The following is a 12,663-nucleotide window of genomic DNA, read 5'->3' on the forward strand; positions in this document are numbered from 1 at the left end:
TAAGAAACGCAGCCTTCATTTTAAGTGAACAAGATGCCCAGAAACTGATAAATATGAATCCCGGTCTTCCAACTGCAAGGGCCTTACCCAAGTTACATAAAGAAGGAATACCCATAAGACCAGTAATAAACTTCCGTAGCAGTCCTATTTATAAACATCGCAATACGTACATACATTCCTAACCAATCATTACATTTTTTACAACAAGACACCAATAAAAAATTCTGTAGATTTTTGCAAAGTACCGGTACTCAAAAACTTTAAATTAACACCACATCAAGTTACATGTTCCTTTGACATCAAGGACATGTATACAAATTTTCCAGTGGATGAAACAATAAAAATTATCAGGAAGAATCTAATAGAACACAAATATGCCTACCAGAAATAGAAGATATTATTAATATACTCAAATTCGTTACGAAACACAATTACTTCACTTTCAATAAGAAGATATATAGACAGGAAGGCCTCCCTATGGGTGCTCCCGCTTCGGGCATTTTAGCCAATATTTATCTTGATTACCTTGAACATACCAAAATAATAGGACAAATAGAAGGTCTCAATTTATGGATACGCTTTGTAGATGACACTTTTGCAGTAATAGACCGAAGAGTGAACAACACTGACGATATCTTCAATAAATTAAATACACTGGATTCTAGAATAAAGTTTACAGTAGAAAAAGAAAAAGAAGGTTCCATACATTTTTTAGACATAAATATAACACGGAAAAAGGAAGAGTTTGTCTTCAAGATACACAGGAAACCCACTTTTACTCCCATTACAATAAAGAACTACTCATTGCATCCGGAATCACAAAAAAGGTCAGGTTACTACAGTTACATATATAGAGCATTTAATATACCCCTTACACACACAGAACGAGAAAAAGAACTGCTCTTTATAGGTAAACAAGCCCAATACAACGATTTGACTAAAAATGGTAAACAAAATAATCGGAAAATTCAAACAGAAGTTGCAAACTAATCTAACACCCGAAATAAGAAAGAAAGATAAATACGCCAAGTTCACGTTCAATAACCCTAACTTATATATAGTAACGAAATTGTTTAGAAAATATAACTATAAGATCGCGTATTCAACCAGCAATAATACAAAGCAAAAATTCTTTAATTACAGTAGTATTAATTCCCTAGGAAAAAACAAACTTTTAGAATCAGGAGTTTACAAATTGAAGTGTCATCAATGTGAAAAAACTTATGTCAGGCAAATAGGGCGCAGTTTTACTGTAAGATACCTAGAGCATGTCAATGCTGAAAGACATAAAAAAATTTCCGCGTTGGGCCAACGCATGAGTACAACCGGACATCAGTTCACAACTATAGAGCAGGAATTAACTATATTACGTAAAATAAACAAAGAAGATCTTCTAAATACATTATAAAATCTATATATTTATTTAGAACAAAAAAGTAATCAGGACAATAACCTGAATGATACAATTGACAATAGAAACCCTATATTCAAGGGATATTATCAAGTCTTGAAACTTTAGGCAAAAGAAACAGCACAGACAATAAAAGGATAAATAAGAACGAGCCTCCGCCATTTTGTACATCCACTCTCCCCACCCCTTCTAAAGCCGAAGCCGTGACAGTAAGCGACACGCCTCCTCCCCTCTCCGCAGCCTTGCCTCCCCGAAAGGAGGAGCAAACAACGGAACACACACACCATTATTATAATAGACATAAAGCAGCTTCAAATGTTCCCCCTCCAGGGTCACGGTAGAATTGGAGTCTAACAACAGTAAGGTATGGAACCATTTTATATATTAAGTTATTATGTAAAGACACATGTTTTCATTACAAAAAAAAATTCCTATTTTCCTTATTTCATTTCAGAAATTAAGACGAAGCTCCCTTCTCAAAAAGTGACCGGCAATCAGCTTCAAAGTTCCACATTAGACTCAATTTAGGGCACATTAAGCAAGCTCATAATAAATAACAGCCTACCTGGAAGGAGTGAAAGAAATTAACATTCAGCAACAATTAGAACAGTGTCAAGAAGCTAATAATTTTTTTTTTTAAACTTTTAACTGGAAAACAAACAGAAATTTTTAGTGTAACAGAGTTGAAACTTTTAACAACTATTCCAATGAATAGATATAGTTTTTAAGCAGGCTAACTATGTATTCATCCTGTCCCATTTCATCAACCCATTAACCCCCACATCCACAAATAGTCTTTAAGAAGAACAATGTACCTGAAAATAATGTATTCAGAAACTCAGCAATTCACCTAAGGTTAACAACAGCTGAAGATGTTCTCAAGTGAGAATGAAACATGTACTGTTTATAATTAATAATTTGCTAAAAAGCAAATAAAAAGTATCAAAAAGGTGAAAGATTTTCAATTATTGTAAGCCTCTATGGTCAAGTTTGTCAACTTTGACATAGCCTCCTCCACTACATTTGCATGTCAAACTTCCATCACTGCCTTACAATCTGCACAAGTCTTACCTTTCCTCTGCCTTATTGATCTTCTCAGACTATTCCCTGGTTCTTGCATTGCTATAGACTCAACCTCTAGTTGTTCCTCTCCGGTCGTTGACTCAACAGCCAATGTTTCCTCTCCGTCCTCCTCTGTGTCTAACTCAGTCCCTAATTTTATCTCTGGATCTTCAGTGCACAGTATGTCAAAGTATATTTCACTACCTTCTGCCTTTGGTACATTTATCTTTTCCTTGATATCAATTCCAGGACTTTTCACCTTAAAGGGAAATATCTGCTCCTCAAATACCACACTTCTCCTCACTATTACCTTTTTCCTTTCAAGACTCCATAGCCTATATCCATCTTTAGTACCTACCTCCTACCCTATCATAACGTATGACTCTGCTCTGGGATCTAACTTCCTGCTGTCTGCCCTCACAGCCCACACCTGACATCCAAATACTTTCAATCTACCTATTTCTTCCTGATCCAACTTCCTATTGAACAACAGTTCATACGGTATCTGAAAATTTATTGCTGAGGATGGGCACCTATTTCTTAAGTACACTGCAGTCATTACCGCTTCTCCCCAGAATTCCTTTGGTAACCCTGACTGGATCAATAAACATCTAACAGTATTAAACATCATTCTATCTTGCCTTTCTGCTAATCCATTCTGTTGTGGAGTGTATGGTACTGACCTCCTATGAGTAATACCATATTTTTGCAATTGTGCTTGAAACCCTCTACATGCATACTCTGTACCATTGTCAGATTGCACTACCTTAATTCCTACACCATGTAACTTTTCTGCATTTGCCTGATACCTATTAAACACTTCCAATACTTCATCCTTATTTTTCATACATACAGCCACATTAAATCTGGAGTATTCATCAATCATAGTTATAACATATTGAGATTTTCCAAGTGATGGTGGACTAATTTTTCCAATTACATCAGTGTGCACAACATCAAGCAGTTTTTCTGCCTTACGCTCACAAGACTTAGGTACTCCCTTGTTACTTAGTTTCCCCTGAATGCATACGGAACAAGTATTAATATCATTACTTCTTTTCAATTCTAACATAGGCAATTTAAACAAAGTTTCAGAATGAACATGTCCATATCTCTCATGCCACAACCTAACCTGCCCAACACTTTTAAATGCTACATTGTTATTACATTCTTGATCTATTATTTGATCACAGTCACTCACAGCTACAATATAATTTCTCCCCTCTATTTGTACTACATACACATCATTCCTCCTGTTTGCAACAAACAATGTTTCATCTCCATTCTTATCTACAACCACTGTTTTCTCACCTGCAAATCTTACTTTGAAACCTTTGCTGGTTAACTTACCAACTGATATTAAATTTGCACCTAAGTTTGGTACATAGAACACGTTTGTAAATGTAATTGTCCATCCTGTGGACATTTTTACTTTCACCTTACCTATACCTTTGATATCCAGCTTACTGTTATCTCCTATTTCTACATTCCTGGTTACATTTGTTAACATGTCTATAAACATCTCCTTTGTTGGACACATATGATGGGATGCACCTGAATCGAACAGCCAATCTCTAATTTTCTCAGTTCCTACAGAAACTACCATGCTCATCGCCTTATCTACTACATGTATAATTTCTGAGCTTACCACTTTTCCACTCGCATTCACTGATCTACTCTCGTGCGATGATTCGTCACTCTTCATTGTTGGACATACTTTTGAATAATGTTCTGACTTACCACAATTGAAGCACTTTTGGGTACTGCGACAATATTTAGATACATGTCCCTGTTTACCACAATTGTAGCAACTATATTTTCCTCGTCTCACGTCTTCTTTCTTGATATCTCACTTCTGTTGAACAACCATGGCTTGAGCTTCATCCTCCTCACATTTTCCAGTGTCGTAAGCCTTTCCTCCATTTTGCTGAAGTTTCCTTCTGCTTTCCTCCGTGAGTAATCTCGCCTTCACCTTCGAGATGGTCAGTTTCGCCAAATCAGCTTCCAAGGAAGGTATACAAGCTGCATATTCCTCTGTAAGATTTCCGAAGATCATTCCTGCAACTTGTTGATCTGTGAACTCGTATCCGGCTTTACTCGTTCTCCTCCACAGTTGATTTATTTTTGCAAAGTATTCTTGAACACTCATGTCCTTGGGCTTCACAAAATGAGTCATTTTAGGGTCATAGCACCATTCACTAGCCCTCCGTCATTGCACAACTCATCAGTTTTTCCCATGCCTTTTTCGCTGATTCAATATCTGCAATGTCACTTTCAAAATCTTCTCCGACATATTTGAAAATAACCGCTAAGGCGATCACAATGTTTCGCGCTCGCCGTCTCGTTTCTCTCTGAGACAGTTGACAACCTGGCGTATCATCATACCCTATTACTGATTCCCATACATCTTTCAACAACAGCTCTTGTTTCACCTTCATTACCCACAAAAAATAGTTCTCCACTGTAAGCTTGGCCACATTCCTATTCAGTGTTTCTTCACCAGTCCACGAGGTCGCCATTTTTACCGTCAATAATGTCACACCTTGCTTCGTCCGACGTTCATTCTCATTACTCCATTTCCACTTATATTGTCCGAAATTTACTGCTGCGTTTTGGTGCTCTGGAGCTCTGGGCCCATAACCTGTTGAAATATCTTCATTTCTTGCTCGTTACACCGGTTTCCATTGAAACACCAGCTTCATTCACACATCCATTTATTACAGGGCCATCCAGCCATTGCGCTCCGAGAGCGCGCCCGTGCTCGGGGAGCGCTGGGCAGTCAGACTAGCGCTCCTTTCCCTACCACCACTATAGTGTGGCAGCGAGGAGACCTGAGACATACGATGTTCGGACCGTGCTGACCAGATGCGTACGTACAGCTGTGCGTCCGACGGCTTTTGTGGGTTTGTTGACATTATATTGATAGGGCTGTTTTGCCATAAAAATATACAGCATCTACAAATCGAAAGGTACTCCGATGTATGGAATATGCAGGAAACGAAATCAAGTGCTAAGTAAAGAATACAGTAATGTGATTTATTCAAAACTGAAATTTGAACATATCTGAGAGGAAAATTCAACAACGTGACTTTTGGTCAGTCGTTTTTACGAGCTTTTACTTTTGGAGCAAACAATCATCTCCAAATTGAGTAGGCCTACAATATTTCTGGACACAGCTATTCTTAAACAATTGCGCAAGTTTCTATCGCTTATCGTTGTACGATGTTTACTTTTGGTAAATTTATGAACCGAAAAGAAACACTCACAAATGAACGTTGAGCCGATCATTGACAGAACTTTACATGCATGTTTATACATCTTGCGGAAAGCTGCTGCAAAATTCTTCTAAACTTCATGACATTAGAAAGCTGTCTTTAAGACGAACATTGCACTGCAGTTTAAGCAACTCTAATTGAAATAGCTGTGGAGCACTGTCTGCACTAAGAGAAAACGGTCGAAGAAATACATCTAACACCGCTTGGAGTTCTGTATTCTGAAAACCTCTTTTTAAACTCTTCTTGTAGTTGGCGAATTACCTGCAAATACTCATCCAAGTCGACACCGTATTTCACTGTTTCAAGCAATGAAAAATGTCCTGTGTTCCTTGCACGCAACTGGTTTTCCCACAAAATCAATTTTCTTTCGAACGCTTAAATTTTTTCCACCGAATCGGAGACAATGTGCTTTTCGCCCTGAAACGAAATGTTCAAAGTATTCAGATGGGCAGTAAAGTCACTTCAAGGGGCCAAGTCCGCCACCCACTTAAGATCGCGCAAAAGAACTTCGAGCCACCCTTTCATGTCATAACAGGTATCTATTGCATTCCGCAAGCAAAAAACTCGATGAGGCACTTCGCGTTGCTCAGCCATCTTACTTCTGCATGGTGCGGGATATCCGGATACTCCGGTTCGATGTCATCCAAGAACTCTGATTTTTTTCTCTTGCTACTTGCTTTACATCGCGCCGACACAGATAGGTCTTATGGCGACGATGGGGCAAGAAAGGCCTGGGAATGGGAAGGAAGCGGTCGTGGCCTTAATTAAGGTACAACCCCAGCATTTGCCTGGTGTGAAAATGGGGAAACCACAAAAACCATCTTCAGGGCTGCCGACAGTGGGGTTCGAACCCATTGTCTCGCGATTGCGAGCTCACAGCTGCCCGCCCCTAACCGCACGGACAACTCGCCCGGTGCTCTTTGAATTGACGGTACGTGAGTTCATGGGAGCGAAGAAAATTTACCATTCGCACAACTGTTCCCATTATGTCTTTAAGCTTGGCGACTTTTGCACAGATTGCCTCCTGGTGTATAAAGCACTGGATCGCCATCATTAGGGTACTACCGCTCTCAGCCATGTTTAATTTTACATAGCCGAGGAACCCCGTGCGTAGACCACGTAAAGCAGGAGCTCCATCCGTCGTTACACTCGTCAACCTATCCCATTTTAATTCCATTGACTCAAAAACACCCTCCACTGCTTGGAAAATATCGAAACCGGTAGTGGTGTCTTCGAGAGATACCAAGTCTAGGAAATCCTCGGTGACCCGAAGATCGTCATCTACCCCTCGAATGAAAATAACGAGCTGAGCTTTGTCCGCAATGTCGGTTGATTCGTCGAGGGCGATGGAAAAGGATACAAAATTTGCTGTCTTCGCCATTAATTGCTGTTCCATATCAACGGCCATATCGTCTATTCTGCGAGCCACATTTTGAGGAGAAGAGAGATTTTATCAAATTTCTCAACTAGCTCCATAGGACATATACATGCCGCCGCATCTATTAGGCACTGCTTGATTACATTCCCTTCCATGAAGGGCTTCCCAGCTTTGGCAATTCGCGGCGAACATTTGTAGCTTGTTCGTAAAATGGGTCCACCAACCTCACTCTCCTCAATCATCTGTCAGACAAAACTACGGCAAGTCACAATTTTAGTATTCTTCAGATAATTCAATCATTTCTTCTTTCCCGTTTATAAACAAGCATTTAAAAATTAAAACAATAATATTTACAAAACAATGCTGCTTGAAATTTTCTTTCAATTCTTCCAACTTCGATTGGCGACTGGCGTCTGTCAAATCACCATAATCATCCCCGTAGTTGGCACTGTAGTGCCGTTCCAAATTGTGCTTTTTTAACACATTAAATCTCGGTGGCACACTAAAAATTTGGCATGCCCTTATAAGCTGTACAGAAAAATGAAATTTTCCATCCTGCTTTAAAGGCTGCTGCGTCACCACTCCTTTTTTGTATGATGTTCAGTCATGACAACTGCGAAGCTGATTTAGTTATTTAGTTACACGGTGTCAACAAAGCACATTGGACTAGAATACAGTGACACTATATGTATAGAGTCACTGTAGACTAGACTACGACTGATGGATCGACTGCTCTCTTCGGCGCGGCGGGCAGACCGCTCTCTCAACCAGCCAAGCTTCTCCCACCACTACCTTCCCCAAAGCGCTCGGAGCACTGGCTTGGAGCGCGGCCAGAGCGCTAGCGCTCTGGGAGTGCTGTTTGGATGGCCCTGATTTATTATGAGCAGTTCACTACAACTGACTTTCACTCACACACGAAGCAAATTCAAAACATCCAAAGAACAAAACAAACGAAGATAAACCACTCGACTAAATTAATATGAATTACCAACACATAACCTCAATGTTGTTTTTCCTTAAAACTATGTACAAGATATGATACATTACATTTTATTTTTATGAGAAAACCACAACATTCCAACACATTGCATGTAAGCTTTGGGAAAGCATTCTTTCTTACTATATTAGACATGTTTGCAAAATTAATAACTGGTTTGATAGAAGGCAGTTTGGGTATAGGAAAGGTTATTCCAGTGAAGCCCAACTTGTAGGATTCCAGCAAGATATAGCAGATATCCTGGATTCAAGAGGTCAAATGGACTGTATCGCAATTGAGCTATCTAAGGCATTTGACAGGGTAGATCATGGGAGACTACTGGCAAAAATGAGTGCAACTGGACTTGACAAAAGAGTGACTGAATGGGTTTCTAGAAAATAGAACTTAGAGAATTAAGCCTTATCTGTCCCTATAATAATTAAGAGGGGAATTCCTCAAGGCAGCATTATTGGACCTTTATGTTTTCTTATATATATCAATGATATGTGTAAAGAAGTGGAATTAGAGATAAGGCTTTTTGCAAATGTATTCTGTACAGAGTAATAAATAAGTTACAAGATTGTGAGCAACTGCAAAAGACCCCGATAATGTTGTGAGATGGACAGTAGGCAATGGTATGATGATAAACGGGGTTGAATGTCAAGGAGAGGGCATATAGTCTCTGGTAAGACACCAACTAGAGTATGGTTCCAGCGTATGGGATCCTCACCAGGATTACTTGATTCAAGAACTGGAAAAAATCAAAAGAATAGCAGCTTGATTTGTTCTGGGTGATTTCTGACAAAAGAGTAGCATTACGAAAATGTTGCAAATTTGGGCTAGGAGTACTTGGGAGAAGGAGACGAGCTGCTTGACTAAGTGGGATGTTTATATGAAACATAATTTTCATAATTTTATAATTTCATAATTTTAACTGTATCAATACGAATCTATATGATGAAGTTCGTAAATTGTACTAATGAAGCCAACCAAGCTAAAATAGTTTTAAATAAGTTTATGAATCTCAAAATTGGAGTAGCAAAAATTTCAGAAGGCATTGTGTTTTGAAAAGAATGTCTGGTAAACAAAATAATTCCCAAATTCTTAAAATCTTCCCAAAGAAAAAATATACCGGTATCAACTCATTTTCACCTTTGGATTCAAAACATGGTCAACCACTTGTGGTTAAGGAAAGAGATTAAATTTCTTTACAGAAATAAATCATTTTTTAATGAAAAGTTATATTTAGCTCATCGTGAGGCCCCGCTATGGCAGGTCCCTCTAGAATGGAATTCATTCCAATGTCTGGTCACAAATAAAATGGAATGCATCTTAAGTAACAAGCCACATGGGACAAGAAATTAGATAAACTAAGAAGGGCAAAATATGTTACAGAGGTTCTTAATAATAACTTTAATAATAGTAAATCCATTAACAGTTCAAAACAAGTTCAGTCAATTTGGCGGAAAACCTTTCTGGAATCCATTTCATAGACTAAGAATAAGACACTCCTAATCCATTAGTGCATAGCATCTGAAAAATCAGACGTCATAAAGAAATAAAATGAGTGATATTTATTCATGGTTTTAAGCCCATGATACTTCCTTGTGCTTCAGAAAGGCTGTAGCTAACAAGAATCAAGAATGCATCATTCTTCATTCTTTCCATTCATTGTTAAATCACACTTATTGCAAGCATGGCAGAAAGATAGTACAGATTTTGAACAACAGGCCATATTTTTATTTATGAATTAACTAATATTTCCAATAATTGTATACTTTGGGATGGATCATATTATTGACACACTTATGAATCTACCCACACAAAGATGTCAACTCTGTCTCATCATTGACGTGACAGAGGCTCGTAAATATACCTGTCCTGAAAATCGGACACTATGCACAGAGAGTCGTATTGTCTCAAACATTTGTACTTCCGTATAAGTTTGATGGTGAGTGAAATATTGGAAGTCTTGGAGGAAGAGCTGATATTTTGAGAGGAGCAGCACATCAAACCTCCTGATGACAGATGTGAAATGGTTGTTGCTGATGATGATGATGACAGATGAGTATGAGGGTAATCTAAATTACCTTTTAGGAACCTACTTTTGAGTACATGTAAAGGGCAAATTGCTTCAACAGAATATGACAAAGTGAAGGTTAGGTCATGTGGAAGTCAAAATATTACTGAAAGTTCTACAGATGGAACTCAAAAATCAGAAAACCGTGCAAACGGAAGCTGTCGTATGAAAATAAAGGGTCATAAAGAAGATTGGGCCAGTACCTCTGTTTCCAATATCCCTGATAGAAAATTCAAAAGCACAGTAGGTTGAACTGTATCACACAACAAGCAACCCCAAAGTGCACAAGATCACAATCTACATCTCATTTAGTGCCTGACTATAGTCCTGTCCCCTCCCCCACCCCCACACACACATATCAGATGATGCGCAATATTGTGAAATTCTGCTAGACTTCTTTTTCTGCCAGTTGCTATACACCTTTCTAAGTGTATACAGCAATATAAAATGAAAGGCTGAAAGAATTTGGACTTGGTGGAAGTGTAGTCGTACCTCTCATTGATGCAGGTGGAACTGAATCAAACCGGGACATACAATATTCTTTGACAACTACTTTACATCCCTGAAATTGGTAAGATATCTGGCTTCAGAGGGGATGAGTGTAACAGGGACATCTCAAGAAAACCAGACAGAAATGGTCCAGCGTAAAAAAAAATATGCAATGTCTGTACCACAATGAAAACTGTTCAAGTCATATAGTAGCATCCGAAGAATGGATCAGCTTGACCAGTTTGGACTTCACCCTAAATGCTTCTGTGGATATATAAACACAAATAGCATATACAATATTGTGATAAGTCTGTAGTGGAAATTGTTGGTCCACTTTACAGTGTAAATTGGATAAGCTGGAAAGCTTGCAACATCATTTTACAATGTAATGCTGAGTAACTGACCTGAGTGCATAGCATCCGATATATTGGATGGCCTGTGTAAATAAAACTAATACTTGTATGAACATTCTGATAGTTGGAATGCGTTTCTGCAGTTATTAAGAGTAGAAATATGTAGTTAAATTGAAATAAAACACAAAAAATAACTTTATGCACTAATGGGTTAATAGAGGACCTAAATTTAATTGGACAAGTTTTAACAGAGATGATGATATCATTACAACTATCACCGAAGCAGAATCTAATATCCAAAAACTCCCTTTGGATTCTCAGGATGATCTTAGGTATGAAGTAAAGAAAAGACTCCCTTAGTTAGTCAACTTAAAACCAGTATTCCATTAGACAAGGTAAAATGTAACAAGGGTGTAGAGAATAGATTAAAATGAAAAGGGGAATCACTTCCAGTCAACTATGTGCTACCATTTCATTTCAAAGAATCTATATCCTGGATGATAAAACAACATATCCTAACAATGCTCCTAGACATTCAGAGAGCACAAGTCACAGTCAAAGAGAATGCAAAAATGGATCAGTTTCAAACTCCCACACCTTTCCCACCCTGGTCGACCTCCAGTGGGATGACCAGCTGCACTGGACGTGTAATCTGATGTCTGTCAGTCATGCAGAGTATCAGCGTCCTGATGTGGCCATCTCGTCCTTGTCGTAACTCTTGGATGATGGCTTTCTCCCACATATGGTAGCGGTGTGAGTTGTTTTGTAGAAGAACTACATCTCCCACTCATAAGGGAACTGATCTTCCATGTGTCTGCCAGACATGATGATAGTTTCTCAATTCCAAGAAATATTCTTTGGTCCATCTTTTCATAAGATCGTTTGTTGCCTGTTGCTGAAGTCTGAATTGTCGTTTCAAGTCCTTGTGCAGAAGTGGTTCAGATCCGGTAGGGATGTAAGTCAATCATCTTCCGAGATTTTTTTTTTTTAAGAAGTGAGCAGGAGTTAAAGTGGTAGGGCCTTCATCCTGGAGTAATGGACGTGAATTTATTGCGACCTTCACACTGGCCAGAATTGTGTTTCCTTTCTAATACACCACTTAATTGTGCCAATCATACGCTCCCACCATCCTCCCCACCAAGCAGCACGTGGAGCAATGAATTTCCAGTTAATTCTATTGGTTGCAAAGTACTGGGAAGTTTTGTTTTGTTAAAGGATAGTAGTTACTTCTCTGAGTTCCTTATTGGCTGCATGGAAGGTAGTAGCGTTGTCTGAATATACTGTGTGTGGAATTCCTCTACGACTGGTGAAGTGTTGAAAGGCGAGTAAAAATTTGTCTACAGTCATATCGGAACTAAGTTCCAGGAAGACAGCTCGAGTAGTGGCACAAGTGAATAATAAAACAGTGTTGGCTTGCTTTGCATACAGCGGGCCAGTGAAATCCAAACCTGTGACTTCAAATGGAGTTGTGTACTTACCGCGGTCTGCTAGTAATGGAGATTCAGGTGCTTGCCCATGAGGGTTATTTGCGAGCTTGCATAGTAAACACATTAGAAGAAATTTCTTGATGGCTTGTCGTGCTTGAACGATCCAGAATTGTGACCGAAGTTCCGAAAGTACTATTCGCAGTCCCAGGTGA

The sequence above is a fragment of the Anabrus simplex genome, chromosome 6, assembly GCF_040414725.1.
Source record: "Anabrus simplex isolate iqAnaSimp1 chromosome 6, ASM4041472v1, whole genome shotgun sequence".
NCBI lineage: Eukaryota > Metazoa > Arthropoda > Insecta > Orthoptera > Tettigoniidae > Anabrus > Anabrus simplex.